This window comes from Desmodus rotundus, chromosome 4 (genome assembly GCF_022682495.2).
Source record: "Desmodus rotundus isolate HL8 chromosome 4, HLdesRot8A.1, whole genome shotgun sequence".
NCBI lineage: Eukaryota > Metazoa > Chordata > Mammalia > Chiroptera > Phyllostomidae > Desmodus > Desmodus rotundus.
This window is the reverse complement of record NC_071390.1, coordinates 133,968,158-133,993,649: the sequence shown is the minus strand read 5'-3', so window position 1 is coordinate 133,993,649 and position 25,492 is coordinate 133,968,158. Positions and strand designations below refer to the sequence as shown.

At 36.5% G+C, this 25,492-nt stretch overlaps 1 protein-coding gene and 1 pseudogene across 2 annotated transcripts in view; one reads left to right on the top strand and one right to left on the bottom strand.

Annotated features, from left to right (window-relative positions):
- Nucleotides 1–25,492, bottom strand: part of CFAP299 (cilia and flagella associated protein 299) — a 498,584-nt gene that overhangs the window by 67,606 nt on the left and 405,486 nt on the right. The window lies entirely within an intron of this gene.
- LOC112296445 (U2 spliceosomal RNA) lies at nt 24,371–24,471 on the top strand (annotated as a pseudogene).

The window sequence follows — 25,492 nt, the reverse complement described above, 5'->3', positions numbered from 1 at the left end:
AGGTAGTTGTAAAGCACCTGAGAGCTCGTTAAAATCTTTTTTCTTGTTTACTTTTTATTATATGAATTTTCCAATAATTAGAATGATGTTAATTAACTTTTGAATAATTAATTTAATGTACTAATTTATAAAATATATATTTTCTTCCAAAGTGAATATTAGTTATTCCTAATACTATCAGCTATCACTTATTAAGAAAACACTATATTCTGAGTAAAACATTAGAAGCTTTGCATTCATTATCTTATTTGATTATCCCCCAAATGTATAATGAGTAGATAGCATTTATTGTCCTCATTTTATAAATGTGAGAGCTCAAGGCATTGACAGTGTGAGTAAGCTCCCCAAGGATATGCAGCTTCAGAGTGGGGTGTCCACTTCACACTCAGGGCAGCTTCCCACAAAGACCATGTTTCTAACCCTCTTCACAGGACACACACACCTAGACCTGAATGCTGGCCCTGCCCCCTGCTTACTTGGTGACACTGCTAAGTTAGTTATCCTTTTTGAGGCTCAGTTTTCTCTATTATAAAACAGGCAGAACCACAGCCTTTCAGTACTGTGTGAGTTATATAATGCTATTTTCACTAAGCACGTAACAATGCCTGGCACACAAACACTCCATAAATATCTATTGCTTTAAAAATTACTTTACTACTACTTTTGCTATTGTATTTATACTATGTTAAGGGTTTTGTCAGTTCTTTAGGATAAGGAAATGAAATACTTTGTAATTATATTGCAATACCATTGCCTAGGTGTGCATACTTGTGTTAGGTTTGCAGTACACGGTTCAATTCCTTTGTTAAGTTTAGGCACTCTCAGTTAAAACTCTGAATGTATTTTGAAGTTAAAGTTTAAACAATATTTTCACGTATTATACAGGATAGATGTAATTTACAATAAAGTTAACATTCTGGGATCCAGAATGTACAGAACAGGTTATGAGAGTTCTTTGAAGAATTAGGTTTATTTCAGCCTGAATGTGACATTTTTTAGTAATTGAAAGCTTCCATATTTGTAGCCCTCTGTTGTTTCAAAAGAAACTGGACAATATTATAAATAATTGTTTTAAGTTTATTTAATAGCAATTCTTTTTCCTTTAAAATATAACAACTTCATTCAGGTATAATTTACATGAGATAAAATTTACACCTAAGTTTTGTGTGATATTTAGTAAATTTGCAGAGCTGTGCAATATTTTGATCACCCCAAAGAGATCCCGAGTGCCCACGTCAGTCGCTATCCCCAGCCCCAGGCAACCACTCCCCCACCCCTTCCTATCCGCAGCCCCAGGCAACCACTAATCTACTTTTTGTCTCTATAGATTTGCCTTCACTGGATTTTTCATATGAATAGAATCATACAATATGTGATCTTTTTCATTCTAATAACATTTTTTATCACAATTTCCCTAAAGAAACATGAAAACCATACTTGATTTATTTAAGGGCTCTTTTAAATGATGGTTGTTTCTAAAAGGAAAGCTTCCAAAATGCTCATTGTTCTTAGATAAAACCCTTTAATCTCCTCTAAACAAGTCAAGATATAACCAATACAAGTGTTTCCGTAAATCAGACGATACTCATTCAAAGCCATGAATGTCGGTCTGCATTTATTTGCAACCTTTGCAGAAAACACTAGTTTTTCTTTCGGTAACAACAGCAACCACAACAAAGCCACTAGAACAAGTTGTTGCTAATATCAAGATCTGAGTGTTTCTGATGCTGAGGACCATGTGGAACCTGAGATTTTTACTGAGATGGTCTGTGACCTCAAGTGTGAGGCCAACGTCAGTTGAAAAACGTATGGAAAGCTTAGTTAGGTCTTCACTACTTCTCATGTGTTGGTATAAAGATGAATTAAAATACAATTTAGACCATTAATATATCATTTGGATCTTTGGCCGTTTGTCTTTTCCCAGCAGTGGATTAAAATACAAAATCATAAACTTGTTATTAGTTGAGTACATGTGTTGCCTGATTTTTCTTGCCAAACCTTAACTAGGAGACATAAACCTGATACATCAAATTGGTGTTTTTTCAACAGTGAAGCCAAAGTCACTTTAAAAAATGCACATTAAGCAGTATGTCTCTGCACTAAAACTGAAACATTCATTTCAAGGGGATGAGAGCTCTCAGCCGAGCTAAGTTCTTGTGCTGCCTCTCTGGGGCTGTCAGCGTGCTCCCTGTGGAGACAAATAAAGCATGAAGTTTTATCTTCTAGCATATGAAAACTCTGCAGTGTTTTTATGAATCATTAATTTTAGGGAATCTTCATTTCATTTTGCAAATGGAGCCTATGTTCCAACAAACAATTGTTTTCTAACTTTTCAAAATTTCTCTGAAATTCTGATTATAAATTATAATCATTATACACTTCCCTGAACCAAGTCAGTTTCTGAAATTTTTTATGCCGGTTATTATTTTAAAATTCTACAGCCTCTTATTCAATTGCATTTAGACACATTTTCACTGTTTACACAATTCTCAGGTTACATGTAAGACCATTGTTAGTCCTTCCTGTTGGAGGCCTAGGCCCAGAGCCGGCACTTTCACTTCCGTGTCTCGTGGGCCAGCACAGGTCACAGACCAGCCTAGGTTCCAGGGGCAAGAAAGTGGCTTCTCTCCCTCTTTTTTCCTTGATCATAGTTGTGGTTTATTTATTTCTTCATTTTATTCTTACTTTTCAATTACAGTTGATATTTAATATTATTTCACATTAATTTTAGGTGTATAGTAGTGTCTAGACATTTATATAGTTTATGAAGTGACCTCCCCTCCGATAAATTTAGTACCCACCTGGCATCATCAATTGTTATTACAATATTATCAACTACATTCCCTATGCTGTACTTTACACGCTCATGGCTATTTTGTTACCTACCATTCTGTACTTCGTAGTCTCTTGACCTTTCTCGTCCAGACCTCTCAAAGCCCTTTTGCTTCTTGCAACCCTCAGTTTGTTCTCTGTGTCTATGAGCCTGTTTCTGTTTTGTTTGTTCATTTATTTTGTTCTTTAGATTCTATATATAAATGAAATCAGATGGTATTTGTCTTTCTTTGTTTGGCATCATCCCTGCCACAGACCTTCCCCTCATCCCCCAAGTGGGAGAGTTTATAAGTTTATAAAATCCTAAAAAGTAGTGAAAGATACAGATTTAGAACATCCTACAGAAGGCAGAGACCTTATCTCAAGGGACACAGGTACCTGTATGTTACCCCATAGAAGGAAGGCCAAGGGAATAAATAATGGAGCCTCATATTGGACTGACTAGGGCCAGAGATGTGATACCATGTCTATACTTCCACAGAAACAGCCTCCCTGGGTAGAGAGTGGGGTGGAGAAGAGAGGAAGAGGACCTGAAGCAACAAAACAAAGCGATTTTACTTGTCATCATCAGCATCAATGTGACCTCCACCTTGCAGGGAGAATACAATTGAGGAGAATAAGAGACTCTCTTGGAACCTAACAGGAAAATGACGGACACTGCAGTCATTAGCAGGCAGATAGGCACTCACAGCTTTGCAGAGTGTGTTGGTTTGGATCAAAGGGTTTCAGACACAAACAAAGACTAAAAAGTCAGAAATAAGAAAGGCAGAAAGAATGTGGCCATTCAAATGGGGCAACAACATCCTGAGACACACAATAGACCATGTGACTAAGCCAGAAGAGAGTCTCAACAACTAACCAGACTAATTGTGGGTTAAAGCACTTAGTGAGGAGAAACTATAAAATGGTATCTTAACTTACTATATAGGCTTTATAATTCACTATGAACATGGTTCTCATAATAGACTGGATTCTATCAACATTAAAAAAAAAACCCTTTTTTGTCTCTATACAATCCTGACATTAAAGCTCATCTATATCTCTTAGTATATGCTTCTGAATACAATAAATCATACTATGCTTTAGAGGGTCTCATTTGAGTACACTTCAGAGACCAATGTGTCCTGTGTGCTGTCCTAGGTGCTAGCGATCTCATATTGAATAAACTAAGACCCTGACCTCATGGAGTTCACAGTCTACTGACAGATGACTCCTTCATCTGGGAATCTGGAATAAACTTCCTCTCTTTTACCATCTGAGCATTTCCTCTTATCCTTTGAAACTCATCTTCTTGGAGCATTTCATAGACTAATCCCCACCCTCAGGCTGTGTCCCCACAGAACCCATTTCTTAGCTCTTCCCTAAATTAGCACGCTGTGTCTTATCGGTCTTTCCACTGTCTCGTCCTCCTAGTAGATGGTGAGCTGCTTGTGATTAGGGGAGCTATCACTTTCCTCGGTTCCTCTGCAGTCATGCTGCATGCCCAGCACAGAGAAGACGTGCAGTAAAATGTTTGTTAAGTGTACAAATTGCCAAAAGAAAAAAGAAAAAAAATACCTTTCTTCCACCTACTTCCCATATGTGAACCTCGATGTGGGCATGAGCCATCTGCACACTTGATGGTGAGAAGTATAACAGTCACATTTATTGACAACCTTCTAGGTGACAAGGGCTTTACTTTGTTTATGCTAAGTAAGTTAGGCATTTCTATCTCCATTTTTAAATCATATAAGGCAAATATTAAATATTTTGTTCATGGACCTACAGCTAATTAGTGTCCCAGTTGGCACTTTGAATGAAGATTTACCAACTTAAGTCTTTGATCCCTACAGTATATCAGTATGCATTCAGCAAGCATAGGAAAATGTCTCAAATTAGTTGTAAACTGTTGTTATGATAATGAGCACATTATCTAGAAGGGTGCCATAGAGTTAATATATGGTTATTCTTAATAAATTAAGAATATACTGGGGTTATGAAAATTCACACTGCCATACTTCTCCTTCTATACAAGATGATTGTGCATAGTTTAAAAGAACAACACACATTTGTATTTCATTTTCTCTGCTTAATAACTGGGGGCTTACACTTGGGTTCAGTGCCACTTCTTTTCTTTAAACTGTAGGCAAAATATCAAGCTCTTTATTTTAGCTGATGGAATAAACTTTTAAAACCCTGTAATCTAGCCATGGCTGGTGTGGCTCTGTGGATTGAGTGCCAGCCTATGAACCAAAGGGTCACCATTCGATTCCCAGTCAGGGCACATGCCTGGGTTGCAGGCCAGGTCCCCAGTGGGGAGCATGCAAGAGGCAACCACACATTGATGTTTCTCTCCCTCTCTGTCTCTTTCCCTTCCCCTCTCTCTAAAAATAAAATAAAACCATTAAAAAAAAAACAAAAAATAAAAGCCCCTGTAACCTACTTAGAGTAAAGTTGAAAGGAACTATTTTCCCATGGCCTTAACTAGACCTTTAAAATGTTTAGACTTTTTTTAAAGACCTTTAAAATAATATCAATACATATGAATTTACAAATAATACATGGGTGCTTGGGATTGAAGAGAGGTACTAGGGGAGAATGTTAGTGATTATTTGCTTATTTAAATTAATACATAATTTATAATAAAACTCTGAAACTAAAAATGATGGGACATGCCAAACTTGTTTTTTGTTATAACTTTCAAGATTTATATGGACACATAATAGCATGTTTAGTTCTTAAGTAAACCATAGTATATTGAGTAAATCATGATTTAATTAAGAACGTTATTTAGAATTCAAAAACATCATGTATACTTAAAAAAAATTAAAATTTAACCTTTAAGACTAATGATGGACAATCAAAATGGATATATTGTATGTCTCAATATATTATGATGTTTATTGTACATATAACATAATGCATACAATAAATCTATTTTTAATTTATTTATTGCTGTCAATACCAACTAGAATGTATGCTACCTGAGGCCACAGACTTTATCCTGTTCACTAGTATATTCCTAGGGTTTGCACAACATATCACACAAGCTAGGTGCTCAATAAATATTTGTCAAATGAATAAGTGAATAGGTAATTGAATTAAGACAATTAGGCATGATGTAAATTCATGTTGATTGCCATATTTTCTTGCTTAAGTTATTATAGGCTTGTAATGAGGGGCAGAGAAAATGCAAACAAGACTGGGAAACCATAAATATGGTTATGAGGAATGGCATAAGAATGCATAAATAAAGAATGCCCCAAAAAAAGCAATGTGAAAAAAATAGTTGTAGTTTGGAATTGCTCAATGGGGAGAGGAAAAACAAAGAATTTAGGAATGTCTGTGTTTTCTGGGAATAGATACCTCCAAGGAACACTGCCTGGAAGTGAGTCCCTTCTGGTAGAAACTCTATTGTGTACCCAAGGGTTTAAAAAGTGTTCCATCTTGCCCTCTACTGCACACAAAGAGAGGTGATGGTGCTCCACCCAGCAATCAGTGAGAATGCACAAAGAAGACTGTGCAAAATTACCTGGAAGTTGAAATTCTCACCATGTAGAGAATTAAAGGGATTATAGAAACTATCACTGCTATAAAGGTAGCAATGTCCTAAACATTCTTATTCAGTGCTGAATAAATTTCAGAGCTATCAAAGAGGGAGTAGGTGAAGAACTGCCTGCTACTAAGATGTCAGGCCATTCATTCCTCGTCACATTTATAAATACAGTGTGGGGCAAAAGTAGGTTCATAGTTGTGAGTGGTTTATTCTTGTATTATTATTTATTAATTATTGTATTATTTTCCATATGAACAACTGTAAACCTACTTTTGCTCCACCCCCTATTTTTGAGAGTCCATGAAATAGTCACTATTCTAGAAATTGATGATAAAAGGTAAGATAAGGTCTCTGCTCTCAGCAGATTGCTTCCTGGTGGAGAAAGAAGAATCATAAATATGTAAACAAACAATTGGAGATAGTGCTGTGAGAACAATAAAGTTGACATGATTTGGAAAGGGCTGAGTTACTAGATAGGGAGGTTAAATTAGGCCTCTCTCAGAAGACACTGTTTTAATTGCAACTTGAATAATTAGAAAACAATGAGAAGATGCAATGAAAGAATACTCCAGGTAGAGGGAATAAGTGTAACAGCCTTCATAGGGAAAACAGCCTGGCTTATTCAAAAAATGACTGGATTATAGTGAGAACAGAGAAGTGGGTAGGGGAGGGATGCCATGAAATAAATTTGGGGATTAGGTAGAAGCCAAATTTTGTAGACCAAGTAGGCTCTAAGAATGGCTTTGCATTTGATTTAAATGCAATAGAAAGTCATTGAGTAGTTTTATTCAAGAATACTATGGACATATATTCAGTTTAAAGACATCCCTGGAGAATCTGAAAAGTCTACTGGAGAAGATAGTGTGCTGTGATCAGAATGGAAGATAGAACAGAAGATGACTGAAATACACAAATTGGGTGGAGATTCTGTCCTAATGCTTCAGGACTGGAGGACTGCTGCAACCAATACGAGCACGACAGACATAAATTCTACTGACTCGTGTTTTAGGCAGTCTGTTGGCATTTAACCTAAATTTTGGTGGAAGAAATGATAGTAAGATTAGATTTAACAAGAATACTCCAGATCCTCAAACCTTATCCACTACCCACTGCTGCAAAAAGTCTGAGGGAAATGAACATTTTTGAGGAGGAAACATTCATGATTACTTGAGGGTTTTGGTGGCAATACTTGGAGTGACAGCCTAAGGATGTAGGCTGAATCATATGAAGGGACATCTATATTTAGGTGCCTGAGGTGACCCTAAGTCTAAGTTTATAGCTGACTGAATAGCCTCTTCTTCCCACATCCCTTTCAAGCTCACACTCAAGCTTTGGCTATTGTAATTAAGACTTAACATTTATCAAACTGGGTCATGCATTGTGCTAAATACTGTACATACATTATTTTATCTAACACATACAATGAACTTACTAAGCAAACACACATATCACCTCTGTTTTACTAATTAGAAAACTGTGACTTACAAGAAGTAATTTTCCAAAGTTATAGCTCTATGTGACAGCTAGAATTAGAAGCCAAACTTGTCTGATTGTCGAGTCTACTTTCTTCACTATTACACTCTATTGTTGCTCTACCATTCTGACAGTGAGGAATGGCTGGAGGGATCAGTCAGTGATATGAGAAAGAAAAGAGGTGTCATCTGTTCCCCAAAGTCTAGGGTATTGTCGGTAAATAACTTGGCCAAGTTCACCCATGTAGTAGGTGGTGGAGCCAGGATTAGAACTCAGAAACACAGGAATATTGCCCAACAACATGTTGCAGCCTCTTGTCATCTATGTGCAATGTGTTGTTTCTGTCTAGAGAAAGATCCAGATGAAGTCTTCCAGCTCTCCCACCCCCAGCTATCATCTTCCTTATACCACCCCCCAGGAATCAGGTTCTGGGATGTGTGTCTAGCAGAGATGCTTGGGGCATGCACTCTCCTTTCCTTGTTTGCACACTAAAACTGGAGTGAATAGATTAGGCTCATTTTCTCTTGGCCTTAGAAATTCTGGCTTGTTTTCTCATCAACATTTTCTTATTAATCTGGTAAATAAAGATTCTGAACAGGGCTTGGGTGAAAAGGACAGAAGTCCTGGCTGGTGTGGCATAATGGGTTGGGCATTGTCCTGCAAACTGAAAGGTCACGGGTCCTATTTAGGTCACATGCCTGGGTTTTGGTCAAGGTCCCCAGTTGGGGGTGTGCGAGAGGCAACATATTGATGTTTCTCTAGCACATTAATGTTTCTCTCCCTCTCTTCCACCCCCTCTAAAAATCAATAAATAAAATCTTTTTAAAAAAAGTACACAAGAAGGCTTCTCAATCTACTTCAAGTGTATGTGATCAGTTAGGACAAAATCTGGTACAGATAAAAATGTACCCTTCATGTGGTTTAACTTAGTTTATCATGAGTATACTTTGGGATTTGGGACAAAATCCTCATTTTAGAAGAGGGTACCTATTTGCCTAGATTATTGTCTTAAGGTACTTCCTAGTGGGGAAGATTGTTGTCAAACAAGTTTTAGGTATCTAGAGATCAAATCTGATTTTTTGGATTTAAAGAAAAATATAATTGTAGTATTACCATAGATATAATTTACATTATTCAGTGTAATTTTGTAATTTTTCAATTACTTAATTGGTTTCTAAAAATCTTGTTAATGGACCCTATTGTGATAGAAACTGCTGTGCCTATTTGGACTTGTCTGCTCACCTGGGCAGTATAATAATACAGTCAGGGCATGTGTTGAAACATCAGCTCGGGGGGCTGGAAAATAACATTTGCCCAGGAAGCTTTGCACGGTCACTTTGAACACTGGGATTTTCAAGACCAGAGCCCTAGAGGTTAGTTCCCCCTAGATAGGAGTTTGTGAACTTTATTGCCAGTGAGACTACAAAATTGAGGTTAATTGAACAGCTAGGTTTCAGGTAAGATGCTTCCATCAGTCAAAGAAGATGCACTAATTCCTATGCCATATTATAGAGTGCGATGAGCACCAGCCAGCAGCTCAATTATTCAACATACATTTATAAAGACTCATTGTTATTGCATGGATAATAAGACACCATCCTCACCTGCAATTGTTGCTATATTCTAATGTAAAATCACATAGTTATCCTTCTCAGAAACATTCGGTGGTCATGAGTGGCAGATTGGTGTGGTAGAAAGCATACTGACTGGGTAGGAGTGAAAACCTCAGGGTCTATGTATGCCCTGTTCTGCCATTAGTCAGCTGCATGGCCAGAGATAAACAACTTAAGCTTTTTGTGGCTCAATTTTTTCATCTATAAAAGGAAGATGGCAGGATTGGTTAGGCATCTGAATCTAGAATCTGAGACAAAGATGTTTTGAGGCTATTTTAGTTTGGTGTTTTCTACAAATTCTGGAATAACTTAGGTGCTTAATAAATACTAAATAAAAATAAGATCATCTTAATCCTCATCTTCCTTTGCTCATAAGTCCAGAGGATCTTTGAAGAACTCAAAACTCTTATGTATCATGCTAGAGAAAAATAATCAAAGCAAACTCTGAAAATAAGCATTAGATGAAAAGAACTTCTCTTAATCCTAAACTCTCTGAAATCCAAAATATGCAGGATGTGGTTTAAGGGTAATGTGAAAATACTAAATTGTAATCTCAAAATTAAAAAAAAAATAAATGCGTGTTTATCTTTGTTACCTACCCATTTAAAATACTTCTGTTATTAACCATGATAATTATGCCCAAATAACCCAGTAGCATTTTTTATCTTAAAGACAAACTTGTTGACTTATATTGATGTCAGTTTAAAATATCAAGTCACCCATTTCCTTTCTGTATGATTTGTTTAAGTATTTTAAAAGCTCATGAAAATAGCATGTATTTTTGATAGCCATGGCTATAGTAGTTAATGCTATACCTTACTAACTAATGAAGATTAGAACATAACATACCATATCTAGTATAAGTTACATATTTTGATTATGAGAAACATCAATTTGAATGTGGATTACTCAAATAAGAGATCTCAAATTTGTGAATTTTTCATGAAAATATGCTTAATTAATACCAACAAAGCAAATAGATAAATAAATGAATTTTTAATTTTCCTGAATTTAGCACCTAAAAACCAGCCTTTGCATAGAGTTTTCACACACACACAAAAATATCTTATTTGCAACGTAAAACAATCTTGTAAGGCAGTTTTGTCATCGGCATAGCTAGGGCAACAATCCCAGTCCAGATGTATTAGGATTCAGAAAGGGCTTGGTTTTTCCTTGGTTTTTCCTTGCTGGGGTCATGATCACTTGCTGGATGTTTCCCAGGAACTTCAAGATCTCGGAAGTAAGGAAAGTAAGTGAGTTGCTCTAGTGTAGCTCTGCAAAGCAGAGAGAGGTTCTTATCCTGAAACATATTCAGGGAGACTTTTAGTATGGGAATCCCATAGAGAATATCTTTTAAAAACCATTTATTACCTTTAGAAATTTTATCTGAGAATGTAATTTTAAGATAGCCATGAACAGAAATTGGTTTTCATAAGGAATTTGACTTTGTAAAGTGAATTGTCTTTTGTTTTCTTGTTTTACGGGCAGGCTATCTCAGTGGTTTACATAGAAAGCAAACAGCTACAGTGGCGATTTTGAGGATGAGGGAACAGATGAATGCCTAAGATGACTTGGCTTACATGGAGTCAGCATGCTGGCGAAGGTCAGAGGGAGTGTGGGACAGATGTCTTGATTTTTTCAATACCAGTAGATCACACAGCCATTTTGTGCTCAGAACTGGCCCATAGCTTCACCAGTACAAGAGACGGCGTTTTTCTTTCCTGCATATGATGCAAGAAAAATATGTGCTAAGCATTTTTGAGGGCATTCTTTGCTGTTCTAGATAATGATTTGCCACTTCCTCAGTAAATGCTCACTGATGATGCTGATAATGATAATGAGGATGAGGATGTGATACTGCCAACAAGTCAGCGAATGTACTCTAATTACCTACAATAGGCAGAGCAGTGTGTTAAGTACAAAAGGAATATGAAGAAAAATAATGATTTCATTTGCCACCAAGTAGTTCACAATTCACTTGTAAAAAATGTTCATTTATATAAAAGCAATGAATAATTCAATGCAACTCACATGCACCACCTGAACAGTATGCCAAATAAGGAGTTCAAGTCTTTGGAAGAATCATATCACTGTGTTTGGGATGATCCAGATAGGCTCATTGGAAGGCAGGAATTTAATAGGGTTTCATGTATTTGTGAATTTGATACAGGCAAAAGTGTGCACACATTTAAAAATATCAGGACATAAGAGTCTGATAATTTTCTCTTTTGTTTAGGCAACATACTCAGTTAATACATGAAAAATAAAATAAATTAGTAACTTGGTAAGAATGAAATTTAAACAATTATAAATGAATTATAGGCAAATGAACAGAATAGAGAGCCCAGAAATAAACCTACATATATATAGTCAATTATAACACAGAACCCAATAATATACAATGGAGAAAGGGTAGTCTTTGCCATAAATGGTCATCCACATGCAAAAGAATAAAACCAGAACCTTATCTTACACCATACACAAAAATCAACTCAAAATGGACTAAAGACTTGAATGTAAGACCCAAAGTCATAAAACTTGTAGAAGAAAACAGGGGTAAGCTCCTTGACATCTGTCTTAGCAATGATTTCATTGGATATGAGTCTAAAAAAAAGGCAACAAAAGCAAAATAAACAAGTGAGACTACATCGAACCAAAAATACTTTTGCACAGCAAGAGAAACAATAAAAAAAAGACAACCTACAGAATGGGAGAAAATATTTGCAAACTATGTATCTGATAAGGGGTTAATATTCAAAATATATAAAGAACTCATATAATTCAATAGAAAAAATGTATTTAAAATGTGAGCAGAGGAACTGAATAGACATTTTCTCAAAAATATGCAAGTAGGCAATAGATTTTGGGGGGTTGAGTGAAAAAGGGGGAAGGATTAAGCAAAAAAAAATCTCATAGACAAAGACAACAGTGACTACCAGAGGAAAAGGGGGTGGGGAGGTAGAAGAGGGCAAAGGGGGATAAATGGTGATGGAAGGAGACTTGACTTGGGGTGGTGAGCACACAAGATCATATACAGATGAGGTATTATAGAACTGTATACCTGAAACCTACATAATTTTATTAACCAATGTCACGCCAAGAAATTCAATAAAAAATTCTACCTAATAATAGAACTATAATGTAATCCAGCAATTCTTCTTCTGGGCATGTATCTAAGGAAAACGAAGTCACTATCTTGAAAAGACACCCACACTATGATGTTCACTGCAGCATTATTCACAATAGTCACGATGCGGAAACAACTACATGTCCACTGACGGATAAACAGATAAAGAAAATGTGATACATGCACATGCTTATACACAGACCTAGACATAGACATACAGTTACATGCACATGCACATATATATGTATATTCAGCCACACACATTAAAAAATCCAGCCATTTGTGACAACATGAATGAGTCTTGAGGGTGTTATGCTGAGTCAGACAGAAAGACAAATAATGTTGGCTCTCACTTATGTGTGGAATCTAGGAAAATTGTACTCATAGAAACAGAGAACAGATAGGTGGTTGCCAGAGGTAGGGAGTTGGGGATGGGTAAAATGGGTGAAGGTCATCAAAAGGTAAAAACTTCCAGCTATAAGATAAACAAGTTCTGGGAATGTTATGGACAGCCTGTTGACTGTAGTTTAAAAATTATTATCTATGTCTAACTTAGGAAAAACAATAATTTTAGTATAACAGCTATCATAATAATGATTCTCAAAATTGTAGAATTGTATTTAGTGACATTATACAAAGGCAAAAAATAGATGAATAATCAATGTTTTAAGTTAACTTTTTATTAACTGAATAACTTTAGAAAATAGAGTTAAAAGAAAAAAAATCAAAAAACCTGTTTTGTTTTCAGAAGTAATATGAGATATCAAAACCTCTTACCTCATCAAACTTTGACTGGAGAACTAGGACGTCTGTAGAAAATATGGCAGGCATATAATGGCCCACCCAGAGATATCCACGCCTTCATATCTGGAACCTGGGAATATATATCGCCTTACATGCAAAGGGGCTCTGAATTTGTGATTAAGGTTAAGGACCAGAGATGGAGAGATTTATCCCAGACAGTTTAGGTCAGCCCAATATAACTACAAGGGTCCTGAAGAGAAGAAAACATTTCCCAGCTGTGATCAGGGAGAGGATGTGGCTACTGAAGAAAGGTCAGACAGAAGAAACATTGCTGCTTTGAGAACAGAGGAAAGGGAGACACAAGCCAAGGAATTGGGGCAACCTCTAGGAGCTATAAAAGGCTTATCTCCACAAGTCTGCTGAAAGGACACTGTGAGTTTAGCCTAGTAAGACCCACTTTGGGTAAGACCCACTTTGGGTAAGACCCACCTACAGAATCGTGAGATAGTACATTGCTTTGTTTTATGCTTCTAACTTTGTGGTAATTTGTTACAAGCAGGATAGAAAACAATACAACAAGAAATTTAGATTGCTTACTTTACTTTGATATTAGAATGAGGTTATTAAAATGTTAGTTACAACCAGGAATTATTTACAAGAATCAAATGCCATAATTAATTATACACTGGCTTGTGCAAAAGTGCTGAGCCAATTAAAGAATTGCAATAGTTAATGAATTAAGTAAACAGAACCAGTCACTGAGATATAGACACATCTCAGTGCTAAATATGTAAGTGTATCTAAAATTTAAAAGTAATATGAGAAAAGAGAGCAAGTTATGTCATACAGCATTTATGAAGATATCATACAAGGGAATCTTCTACCCATCTCCTTCAGATTCTAAAAGTGTTCTCAAAAAAGGAGATGAGATTTAATGACACTGAAGGATGAGGAGTGTTTTACTTAAAAAGGAATTAAAGATGGCATATTTGTTTCCTATAATTGGGGTGAAAACTACCCCAGACTTGTTGGCTTACAGCACCAGTTTATTTTCCCTATGTCCCGAAGGCCAGAAGTCCAAATGAAGGTGTTGGCAGGTCCTCTGGAGGCACAACATTCCTTGGCTTGTGGCCATATCACTCTCTCCCCGACCTCTGTCTTCATGTGCCCTTCTTTGCGTGGCTAACCTCCCCCTGTCTAACACTTGTGATGCCATTCAGGGATCACCTGGATAATCCAGGGCAATTTTTTTCATTTCCAGAGCCTAATATAATTTTATCCAAACCTCTTACAACCGAATGTTTTGGGGCACTACCATTCAGCCCACTACAGTTGACATCTGGTATGTTGGTAATAACAATCTTTTTAAAAAAATCTGGGTGCTATTCTGAGTTGTATTTAGTTTAAAAATTTATGCCCCTACCTACTAAAGTGGAATCTGAATTTTAACAAGATTCTGCAGGAGATTTATGCATACATTAAAATTTGAAAAGCACTGCTTAGGAAATATTTGAAAGCCATACCTTGTGATAGCTCCAGGAGTGACTAGATGGGGTGACTGGCAATGAAGGAAGGCGCGGAGTAAGAGGAAAGGCAGCATACAAGACTCTATCAAAACTGTTATACTTTTAAAAATAAAGTTTTAATCTACAGCAACAAAAATGTTTAGTTCTAATGAACAAATTCCCAGAATGAGAGAAGAAAGTTAGAGATATATGGAGTGAAATTGTCACTGGTCTCTGAAATTATTCTTGTAGGTATTTGTCCACTGCCCAGAGATATGAGGGTGTCCTTCACCCATGTACAGACAACAAGATCCGGGCTCAACTAAAATATTCCACAAAGCTCGGCTCCTGCTATACTTGAAATTTGATATGGACTGCTCTGTGAAATGACTACCAAAATTAGTGTCATTTGTCAGTCCAACACAATGGGCGTGGACACCTGTACTCTGAGTATTAGCGTCTCTTCCTCTGTCTCAGTACACCACAGAAGAAACCAGTATAAGGGAGCCAATAAAGTGTTTGGCAGAAAAGTGGCATAATCATATTGGATATACTTAGTAAAAATCCTTCTGGTCATTAAGTTCAGAGCTTTCAAAACACCTTGGCCTCACACGAATTGTTGGCAGTTGCAGCACCGACAATAACATAGCAGTCCTAGCAACTATAAAGTGCTTATTTGGTACCAGGAAGTCTCTCCTAAAGATCTTTTGTGGTCTCAAGTAGCCCTCACAATAACCAAGAGTAGGGAGGCGCTTCACTGATGTGGAGACTATGGCCCTCCTTGCACACCTGGCACGCGGTCAGTTTTTCTGCCAGATGTCTCCAGCTCACTTGGCACCATCCACAACCACAAGTGAGAGACTGCTCACCAGTTCATCCATTAGTATATACTTACTGAGTGCTCAGTGATGTGAATGAACTGAGAATATACTTGCACTTTGAGGGAAAGTAAAGACAAAAACATCAGGGAACTGAGCTTTCGGTTTCTGTAGATGCACATACAGTTAGCAAACAGCACTGTTTCCTGTCTGAGATGACTAAAGGAGCTTTACCTTTTCCTCCTCTCTACTTGCGAACTTGTCACTTCAATCTATTATGTAACATGCCCCAATCTGGGATGTTCTCTGCCAGCTTTCATGTCTTACTCTAGTATGGGCCCAAAATTAATTCCTGGATTTCACTGAGAAGGTTAACATGAAGTTGCCTTGTATATTGTTGTGGGAGTAATGTCAATGCTGAGAGACCAAACCTTATTTCGTATGTACAAAGGACGTTGTTCCTTAATTAGAGTAAGCGCAGACAGGATTCTATGCAGCATCATTATACTGTTTGCTTGCATTTGAAACTCTATATTCATTAAAATATCTCCAGTAATCAAACAGCCAGACATATCAGGGGGCAATCAGAATGGAAGTATGAAATATAGAGAAAAATCCCCAAGCACACTTTTAATAAATAACATCCTGTATTTATTTCCTTATTGAGATTAGTAGTGCTCCCCAGTGGTAGCAAATTTATCTCATTCACATTTTGCCTCTTCTTCTCCTCTTGATTTCAAAAAAGTACGGGTCTCACATGCTGTGTGGCTCATAGCAAATTCAGTACATGATATTTCTCTCCTTCCTCACAAAACTGTGGATAATGTTATCAAGTAACAACAAAGCAGGTAGTTGAAGAGGACTACATGAATGTTAGGGGGGCCTCATGGGTTCTTAGTCCACTAAGGAGCGAGTATTGATTTTAACCTTCAATATTCAACATATTTTCAGGTTTAAAAACAATATATTCACTATAATACTCTGAAATTAAAATGATAGTACTTAATAAAATAGGTTTATGGGCTTATAAATTGTGCCATTTATTATCTGAAATATTCAACTCATTTTTCGTTACTATGTTCAGTACATACTGCAAAATCTGATTTGTATAATCACATGCTAAATGAGTAAAGTAAAATATTGTTAAAGCATATGGTTAAGAAAACATAATTATTATAAACTTCTAAAAGATAAATGTAATACTCTCTTCCAGTTATGCATATTTTGCATTTATACTCTTCTATAGCCCTTGGAGTAGAAGATTAAAAAAAGCAAAGCAAAACTAAAAGATAAACACCTGATTTTATTTTTTAAGAATTAATTTTTAAGCTAGAGGTCTCTAAATAACAATTATGTCAAATTTGTTGAAATGTTTGAGATACACTATTTTCTTGCTTCCAGTGTAAATGTAGAATGGCAACATTTATATTGAATCTCTTTGATAAAAAACACTGACTTAAGCATCATAACAGATCTTTCTGTAATAGAAAACACATTCTGTAAGTGGGACCTCAGCTTTTGTGAAAACAAACAGTGCTGCTTTGGAAGTGAATTAAAAATCATCCAACATTTAAGCGGGGACAGAAGAGACTGCTTGGGGCAATTCGTGGGTGCACAATGCAGTGTGCAGATGATTTGTTGAGTTGTGCACTTGCAGCCTGTGTGGTTCTGGGAACCAATGTCATCCCAATAAATTCAATTAAAAAAAGAATAATATCACTTCAGTCCAAAGAAGAGAACCTAGCTAAGGTTCAAATTTTACTTTTTATTTGCCAAGAAATGCCAAGTACACAAAGATTTTCATTGCATTCTGTTTTCATCATTTATCTTGAAAGTTTTGTAACAGATTTCGACATGATAACATGTTTTTCTAAACTTCTTAGTAGGGAAATAATTATAGAGAAATCTGAATACAGATATTTTTAGGAAAAAAATAAACAGTCAAGATTAAAATTAACAACCTGATATCTTTACATTTTAAATTAAAGTCAAATTAAGGAAAACTCAGAACTTTATATTTACCTGAAAATGTAATGGTTTTGAAAATTATGTAAACAATTTTTTGTGACCAGCTGCCACAGTCTAATTTTTTTCTGAACACAATTATCAAATGATGTTGATTTTGGTAAAGACACGTCTTGCTTTTCTTTAATTTACCAAGTACTTTTAAGTTATTTTAGTCAACAAATGCACATGTACCGTTTTGAGTAATGGACATGTTTTCCAATGTGATGTAATAGGAAATAGCAAAAGAAAACTTAATTTAGAAACTTAAGATTCCCTCGGGCTATAATTACTGGCTTTGAGAACTGCCCTCCTAGACCACAATAAGGATGGTGCCCCCTGGAGTTGTGCAGTGAACATCTTGCATCATGGCACATGACAGCCCTAACTAATAGACGCGTGGGATGCCAGCTCCAGGGGAGATTTACAGTCCATGAGCATTAAAAAACAAATATTTTAGAGTATCAAAGGAGTGAAAATTCATTCATGTTGTGCTCATTGTCCTCACAGAAAAATAAATCTGACATATTTTCCATGGAAGTCTTATTTGGAAACAGCTCCTGTGACCTTGCCAGGGGCTAGATTTATGAGTGGATGCACCACAGTTGTGACATGCAAAATTATTTGGAGCACTATCAACAAGTACCAGTTCCTGCTGATTCAAGGATCTGCGTTCTCTTTCACACAATAGTGACAGTTTGGGGAATGATGAGAAAAGTATTATGTTTTAAACAGTTAATAGAAAAGAAGAGAAAATTGTTAGATGCTAAAATGGTGTGTCCTCAATGGATGGTATCAGTGTCACACATTTGGAAGACTAATGGCATAGCTTTTATTATTGAAACATCGCTATAATATGAATGCAGATGAATACCACACAACAATAGCTGTAAAATTTTATTGTAACAATTTTATTGTATTTAACTGTCACTTGGGAAACTAGTTAAAATGCACACTTTCTGGGCCACACTCCCACAGATTCTGATTTAGAAGCACAGGAATAGGTCTAGAATTTGCATTTCAATAAGCACCTCTTCCAGAATTCCTAATGCCAGCAGTCTTGTTCTCCCATTTTGAGAAGCAGTACCGTTAGCAGCATAGAATGGTGGCTTGCAGGCCTGGGATTTCTGAGAAGCATTTGAGAAAAACGCACAATACCCATCCATATGCTATTTCCTACATGGGGTGAAGTCCAGACATGCCTAGATTTTAAAAATTCTACTGGTGATTGTGATTTACAACTGGGCCAAGAAACTTGTTTTTGCTATTTATTATTAAATGCTTTTAATAGTTGACCTAATAGTTTAACTTAAGAGAAATAGTAAAACATCTTTCAATATTTTGATCATGAAACTAATAAATTACATGTAACGCCCATTCCCATTAATGTGTTTGAAGAATATTGGCATTATATTGACCCCTTTCCCCAACACATTCTCTCCCATTTTTCTTCTGTAAATGGCCATACCATCTACCCTTTTGAAAAGAGACTATTTAGGGAGTGGGGATGAGCATGGGTTTGGGAGTAAACAGTCTTTGATTGCAACCCCATTTCTGCTATTTCTTACCCATGCAACATAAGGCATGTTGCCCACCATTTCTACAATAGTAAATATCTTGTAGACTATTGTGAGAATTATGTGAGATGATTTAGGTAAAGTGCTTAGTGCAATCCCTGGACTGTGATAAGCATTATTAAAAAGTCAGCTATTATTATCACTCTTAACTCCTTGCTCTTCCCTTAAGTACTCACTGTATTCTGACTCTTCCACTTGTTAATTAGCTCAAGTATTGTCCACTTGCATCTATTCTCGTGGACATTACCCCAGTCCAGCCAATATCCCCTCTTACGTGGTCTAGTACAATTAACTGAGTTCCCTGCTTTCAGGCTGGCTCCTTCTGGCTGCAGTTAAAGACATCTAACGTGCCTACCCCTAACTCAACTCTTTCAATGGCTGACTTCTTACCTTGAGATAAAGTCTGAACTTGCTAACATAACTTATAAGATTCTCTTCATTCTATTCCTGCCCAAGCCTCTAGTCTTGTCTCTTAACCTCCTCTCCACACTTCAATTTCTGAACATTTTTCATCCTTGGAATGTACTTTTCCTTGTGGGTCTATGTCCATATATGTATTCTTTGGGCCTAAAACACATATCCATTTCTCTGCATCTTCTTTACCTTCCTCTGGACGCTTATGCTTCCCTTGGGTTAGGCTCAATCATTCTTCTATGTACATGACCCTTCATAATGCACATCATATTTTACTGTGATTATTTATTCACTTAGAGCTTTTTATGCTGAGATTTGGGGTATGGATGGTCTTCACACGCAGTATTTGACAACTGAGAATACTATGACATTTTTAAAATATTGATGAAAATCTATACAAATAAAATATGCATATTCTGGAAGAGCTGGATGACTATGTTAGTGTCTTTTTGTTCATTTTTTATTGTAAAATACATATAACCTAAAACGTGCCCTCTGAACCATTTTTAAATGTGCAGTTTGGTAGTATTACATATATTCCTACTCGTGTACAACCATCATCACTGCTCATCTCCAAATGTCTTTTCATCCTGCAACACTGAAACTCTATATCCATTAGACATTAGCTCCCCAGTCCCTCTCCCCTCTAGCCTCTGGAGTAAACCCTTGTGCAATGAACTCTTGTACATTTGGGGCCTCATTTCCCATAATTAATATTTTTGCAAGGGACTCTATTTGAATATTAATTCTATAACTTCTTAGCTGGGTAATTTTGAACATGTTACTTAACCTCTTTGAATCTAAGTTTCCCAACCTAGAAAAAGGAAATAATAACAGTACTTAGGTTATGCATTGTTGCAAAGCTGAAATGATTTAACCTATGCAGAATACTTACCCTAAAAGCAGACACAGGTAAGATATATGCAGTCAGTGTAAGCTATTATAATTAATATTTGTTGAATAAATGAATGAATGAATGAATGCATAATAAAGTTTCTGGGTATTCTAAAGGAGCTTTAATGTTTATATTTTAGCTGCTAGATGTAGAATAGCAAGGTCTCTATTTAAGATAAGCATTCTGAATAATATGAACACAGACTTTATTTTAAAATAGCTGGACCAATGCACCTATATGTTTACTATTCTAATTGTTATGGTTACATGCCATGAAAGAAGGCCTCCAGTATATCCCTTGAATATCTTCATAAAAACAATAAAAAGACAGTATGGGAGAAATTTTATAGTTTCTGATTTATTCATCTACACAGTGACTATTGGCTATACTGAGTTTCAGTTGCCTATTGGAGAAAAGAGGTGAGGTATGGGAAGCAGGTAAAGGGCCAACCTAAGGTGAAGCGGGACATAGAAGTGCCTTGGAACAATCTTGCCAACACAAACTAAGACTAAGCCTCTTGCTTTCTACAGATTTCATTCCTGTCCCCTGGGGAGTCCAAGGGCATGTGTTTAGGGTTACGGCAAAGGAGGGGGTGTTAAGTAAGTCCAGGTGGAGTTTTTTTTTTTTTTTTAAGTCAAACTGGCTTTTTCCCAGCTTCAGGTCAGTGGCATTGCTATTTAAATCACAGCTGGTGTTTTCTCTCTTGTCCAAGAATGGTCTGGACTATTCCTAAGACTTGATGTAAACAAAAGATTTCAATATACTGGAGTCGCTAAACAATTTTAAAGATAGTACCTATTTTCTTTCTTTTTAAAGATTTTACTTATTCCTTTTCAGAGCTAGGGGAAGAGAGGGAGAGAAACATTAATGTGTGGTGGCCTCTCATGTGTCCCCTACTGGAGAGCTGGCCTGCAACCTAGGCATGTGCCCTGACTGGGGATTGAACCAATGACCCTTTGGTTTACAGGCCGGAACTCGATCCACTGAGCCACACCAGCCAGGGAGTACCCATTATTTTTACTAATTTCTCTTGTTAAGATCACCGTATCATCAACAACTGCAGAAGGAAGACATGCACAAGATAGACTGCACAATGTTCCAGAAGATCACATTGTATTAGAGGTTTGAAATCTAGTTTCCACACTAACTCTGTCCTCATCTTATGTGGCCATTGGTTATGTTATGTTAAATCTTTGGGTTCAGTTCTATTCTATTCTATCCTTCCTATTCTTTATTTTATTTTTAGAGAGAGGGATGTGGAGTGGGGAAAAAAGGGAGGAAAAACATCTATATAAGACAGAAACATCAATTGGTTGCATCTCATATGCACCCTGACCAAGGACCAAACCCACAACCTAGGCATGTGCCCTGACCAGGAATCTGACCGGCGACCTGGGAGTTTGCGGGAGGACGTTCAACCAACTGAGCCACTCCAGCCAGGGCTGGGTTCAGGTTTCTGTTTTTCCATTCTTATGCTCTCTCATAGAACTTATCCAGTCAAAAATATTACAAGTAGATTGAATCTTAGTTTTTGAATCTTTAGCATTATAAAAAATCAGTTTTCATTTCTCCTCTTATGAATAACCATTAATCAAAAACATTGAGTATACTGAATATTGAAAATAACAAGCAGTCTCCTAAAACATGTTAATTATTGTATTTGAACATATTTGAAATAAGTTACTTTTATAAAATGATAAATGTCATTGTATATATTTCTATTGATCCATTACCAACATAAATTATTTTCTGAATTATTAAAAAGTATTTCAAACTTGAATTCATGGAAGGAAAAAAAAGACCTTTGTTGTCAATTCCAAGAAACCCAGTTCTGCAAAGTTTTCAAATGTTAGTGAAGGCTTTTCAGGTTACTTGAATGCACCTGCTTGATCAGAGCTTCAACAAAGTATTTTCATTGGCAAATATGTAATTTATGAATAAATAAGAAGTTGGATCCTGAGAAACTGGAATAATAAGCCCATGCCTTCAAGTCTTGGTGCAAAGGTTTGCAAGCAGTTTCTCCCAAACTTTGCAAAATTAATTTCAGCAAGTCCAAGTGCTTGGGATACAAGGGGATGACAGCATACAGAGGCCTTTTCACACGTTGCTCCCCACAGTCAGCGGTCCTTCTCTATTAGCTCTCTTGGCAGTCCACGGGCCCTCAGGAGGGTCCTTGGGAAACTTCTTTCAGGGTGTGTGTGTGTGTGTGTGTGTGTGTGTACTGAGCCAGTGGATGGCTACCCATCCACCCTCAGGCAAAACGTTTCCCCTCGGATGAACAATCCTGCACTGTGAGTGTTCTGCAGGTGTCTCTGGGTGTCAGCTGGCCTCTGTTTATTATTGGTATGCTGTGTACAGGGAGGCCAAGCTGGCCATCAGTAGCAACTCTCTGCAAATGGGTCAAGGAAATGAAAATAAAGCCTGTGCAGCAGGATCTTTTACGGTCTGGGGTTTTGCTAGCAAACTCTGCCTGAGTTTCTCTTTAGGTGCTACTTTAAAATTGCTCCTTGTTTGACTTGGCTCAGACTTCACACGGCGGGGCAGTGTGAGATATGTGGAGGGGGCCCAGCTGGAGGCAGGTGCACTGCTTTTCCGTTTTAGTTCTTCCCAGAAGAACACATCCTCTGCTGGGTTCTGAGACATTTCTCTTCTTTAGAAGTTTGCTTGTATAATTTGTTTTCCAAAAATGGAGAAAGGGAGAGTACTATTAAAGGTGTTAGGAGTCATTTCTATAATGTTGAACTATTTTGTTTTTCAAATCTATTACTTACAGTTGAATAAAAAGAAACAAGCATCTTAAAAAATTTGAAACCTTTTCCTTTTCAATTTACATTTCCCATGACCCAAGAATAAGGACGGAGCTTTCTTATCAAGAATGCCACGTGAGGAGTTTCCAAGCACCACTTAATACATGGGAAGACCATTGGTTTACTCTTATGCTCACTCATAGCAAGGTATGTCAAGTTCAATATCTACAATTTCTGCTGAAGGAAGTGCTCACTTATAGAAGTTACTCAGCACAATTGTCTTATGATAAATCAGTTCTGTGACCACCTTTGCCATCTTTCCCTGTAACTACCCTAATAACCACTCCGGAAATCTTTGATCTGGTTCTCAGTGATGGAAAATTTTTCTCCGCCTAATGACCTGTATTATTCAAAATGATAGCTTATATCATTAGAGACGTTGCTATTTATTATATTCATGAAATCTGTAATTAGTCTTAAGCATCTTCATTTGTTCATTTACTCACTGACTCAGTGAGCACTGATGGAGCCTGCACTGTGTGGCAGGCAACGGCAGACAAGGCAGTGACAAAGACAACCATCTGCTCGCCCTCTGCTCACTCTTTGCCTGACCTAGAGCAACCAGAGGAACCCTTTGAAGACATGAGTCATCTCTCATTATTCCTCTGCTTAAAACTGCTGTGATCACCTTCAAGGCTAACTCCTCATCCCCTCCCCACCTTAACATCGCACCTCACAGCTGACCTCGCTCTGCTCTAGCACTGCTGGCTTTGCTGTTCCTCAAACACACAGAGCATCTGCCCCTGACTTCCAGGTCTACAAACTGTACTTATGCATTTCTCTATTATCATCATGGTATTTGCCTCCTGATCTGATTCTGTTTTCATTAATCTCTAGGTTTGGTTAGATCTCTTTTTTATTTTAAGTCTCGTGAGGACAAAGTTTTTCATTGTTTCATTTTCCTTTCTTGTGTCCCCTGTGTCTGGAACAGTTCCTCATATAGTAGAAATTTAATAAATATTGGCTCAATGATAGAATGAAAGCATCAATGCCTGGATTTTATTCTAATTAGAAAGAGTCACATGTACTGCTTCTTGGCCTTTTGGCTAAGATCAAGTGTAGTATCTGTGCTTATCAGAAAGAGTCACATGTGAATAAATAATCATACTATATCATCATAAACCATTATAATGTTATGTACAATATGCTATAGTAATCATATCTCTGTTTACATTTGTTAAAATGTAAATTTACTAAAATATAGACCCACATTATATTAAAGATATGTTTAGAAGTCAAGGAAAGCCTTATTTGTATCGAGCTTTCTTATTTTTCTAATATTTCTTTTGGTCACTTTTGTCTCTAATTCTCTCATTATTTCTCAAACTGTTGGGAGGTTAAAAAGAAAAAAAAGGGAAAAAAAGATGGAAGGAAGGAAGGGAGGAAAGAAAAAAGAAGGATTGTTTTCTAAGAATTTTCAGCTGGTTCTCAAGAACTTCGTCTAGAATTTTGGAGTTAATCTTGGGAAAACTCCTGTTTGATTCTCCATGAAAATGATGCCCTTTTAAAGGTCTATAAATAGTAGGAGCATGATGTTGACAACACTGTTGTATTTGTTTTTGTTAGTTTTATATTAAGACAATCACAGTACTTACTCAAGCTGAAATTTTTTTTTTTTGTATTTTGTGAGTTGGGATGTTTCCTAATAAACCGTTTCTATTTAGTAAATAGAAATTATTAAGGTCTGTGTTCACAGAAATCATTCTTGTAGCCTAGAAATGAGTAATAGAAATTACTCATTTCTATTACTCAGGTAAAGAAAAGTTGGGAAAAATATAAATCTACCTACAAAAATGCTTTTGAACAAGAAATAATTCTTGTTACATACTCTATACCAGATTTGCCCTACATACAAGTCATTGATGATCCCTGCTCTCACAAAGTTTTCAGTCTAGTGGCATTAAATATTTTTTATTTTATTAAATATCCACACAGATGAATTTATAGTATAATCTATAATAACCTCTGTGAAGAAAAATTGCTTGATGGTATAAGAAACAATACTAAGGAAATCTAGGTTGTACTTTGGGATCTAGAAGACCACATTGAGGTAGCTGCATTTGTAATGGAATTTTTGATTTTTCATATTAATATCATAAACCAAATCAATTATAATTTATTTATTCATATATTCAAAGTTATAAAATA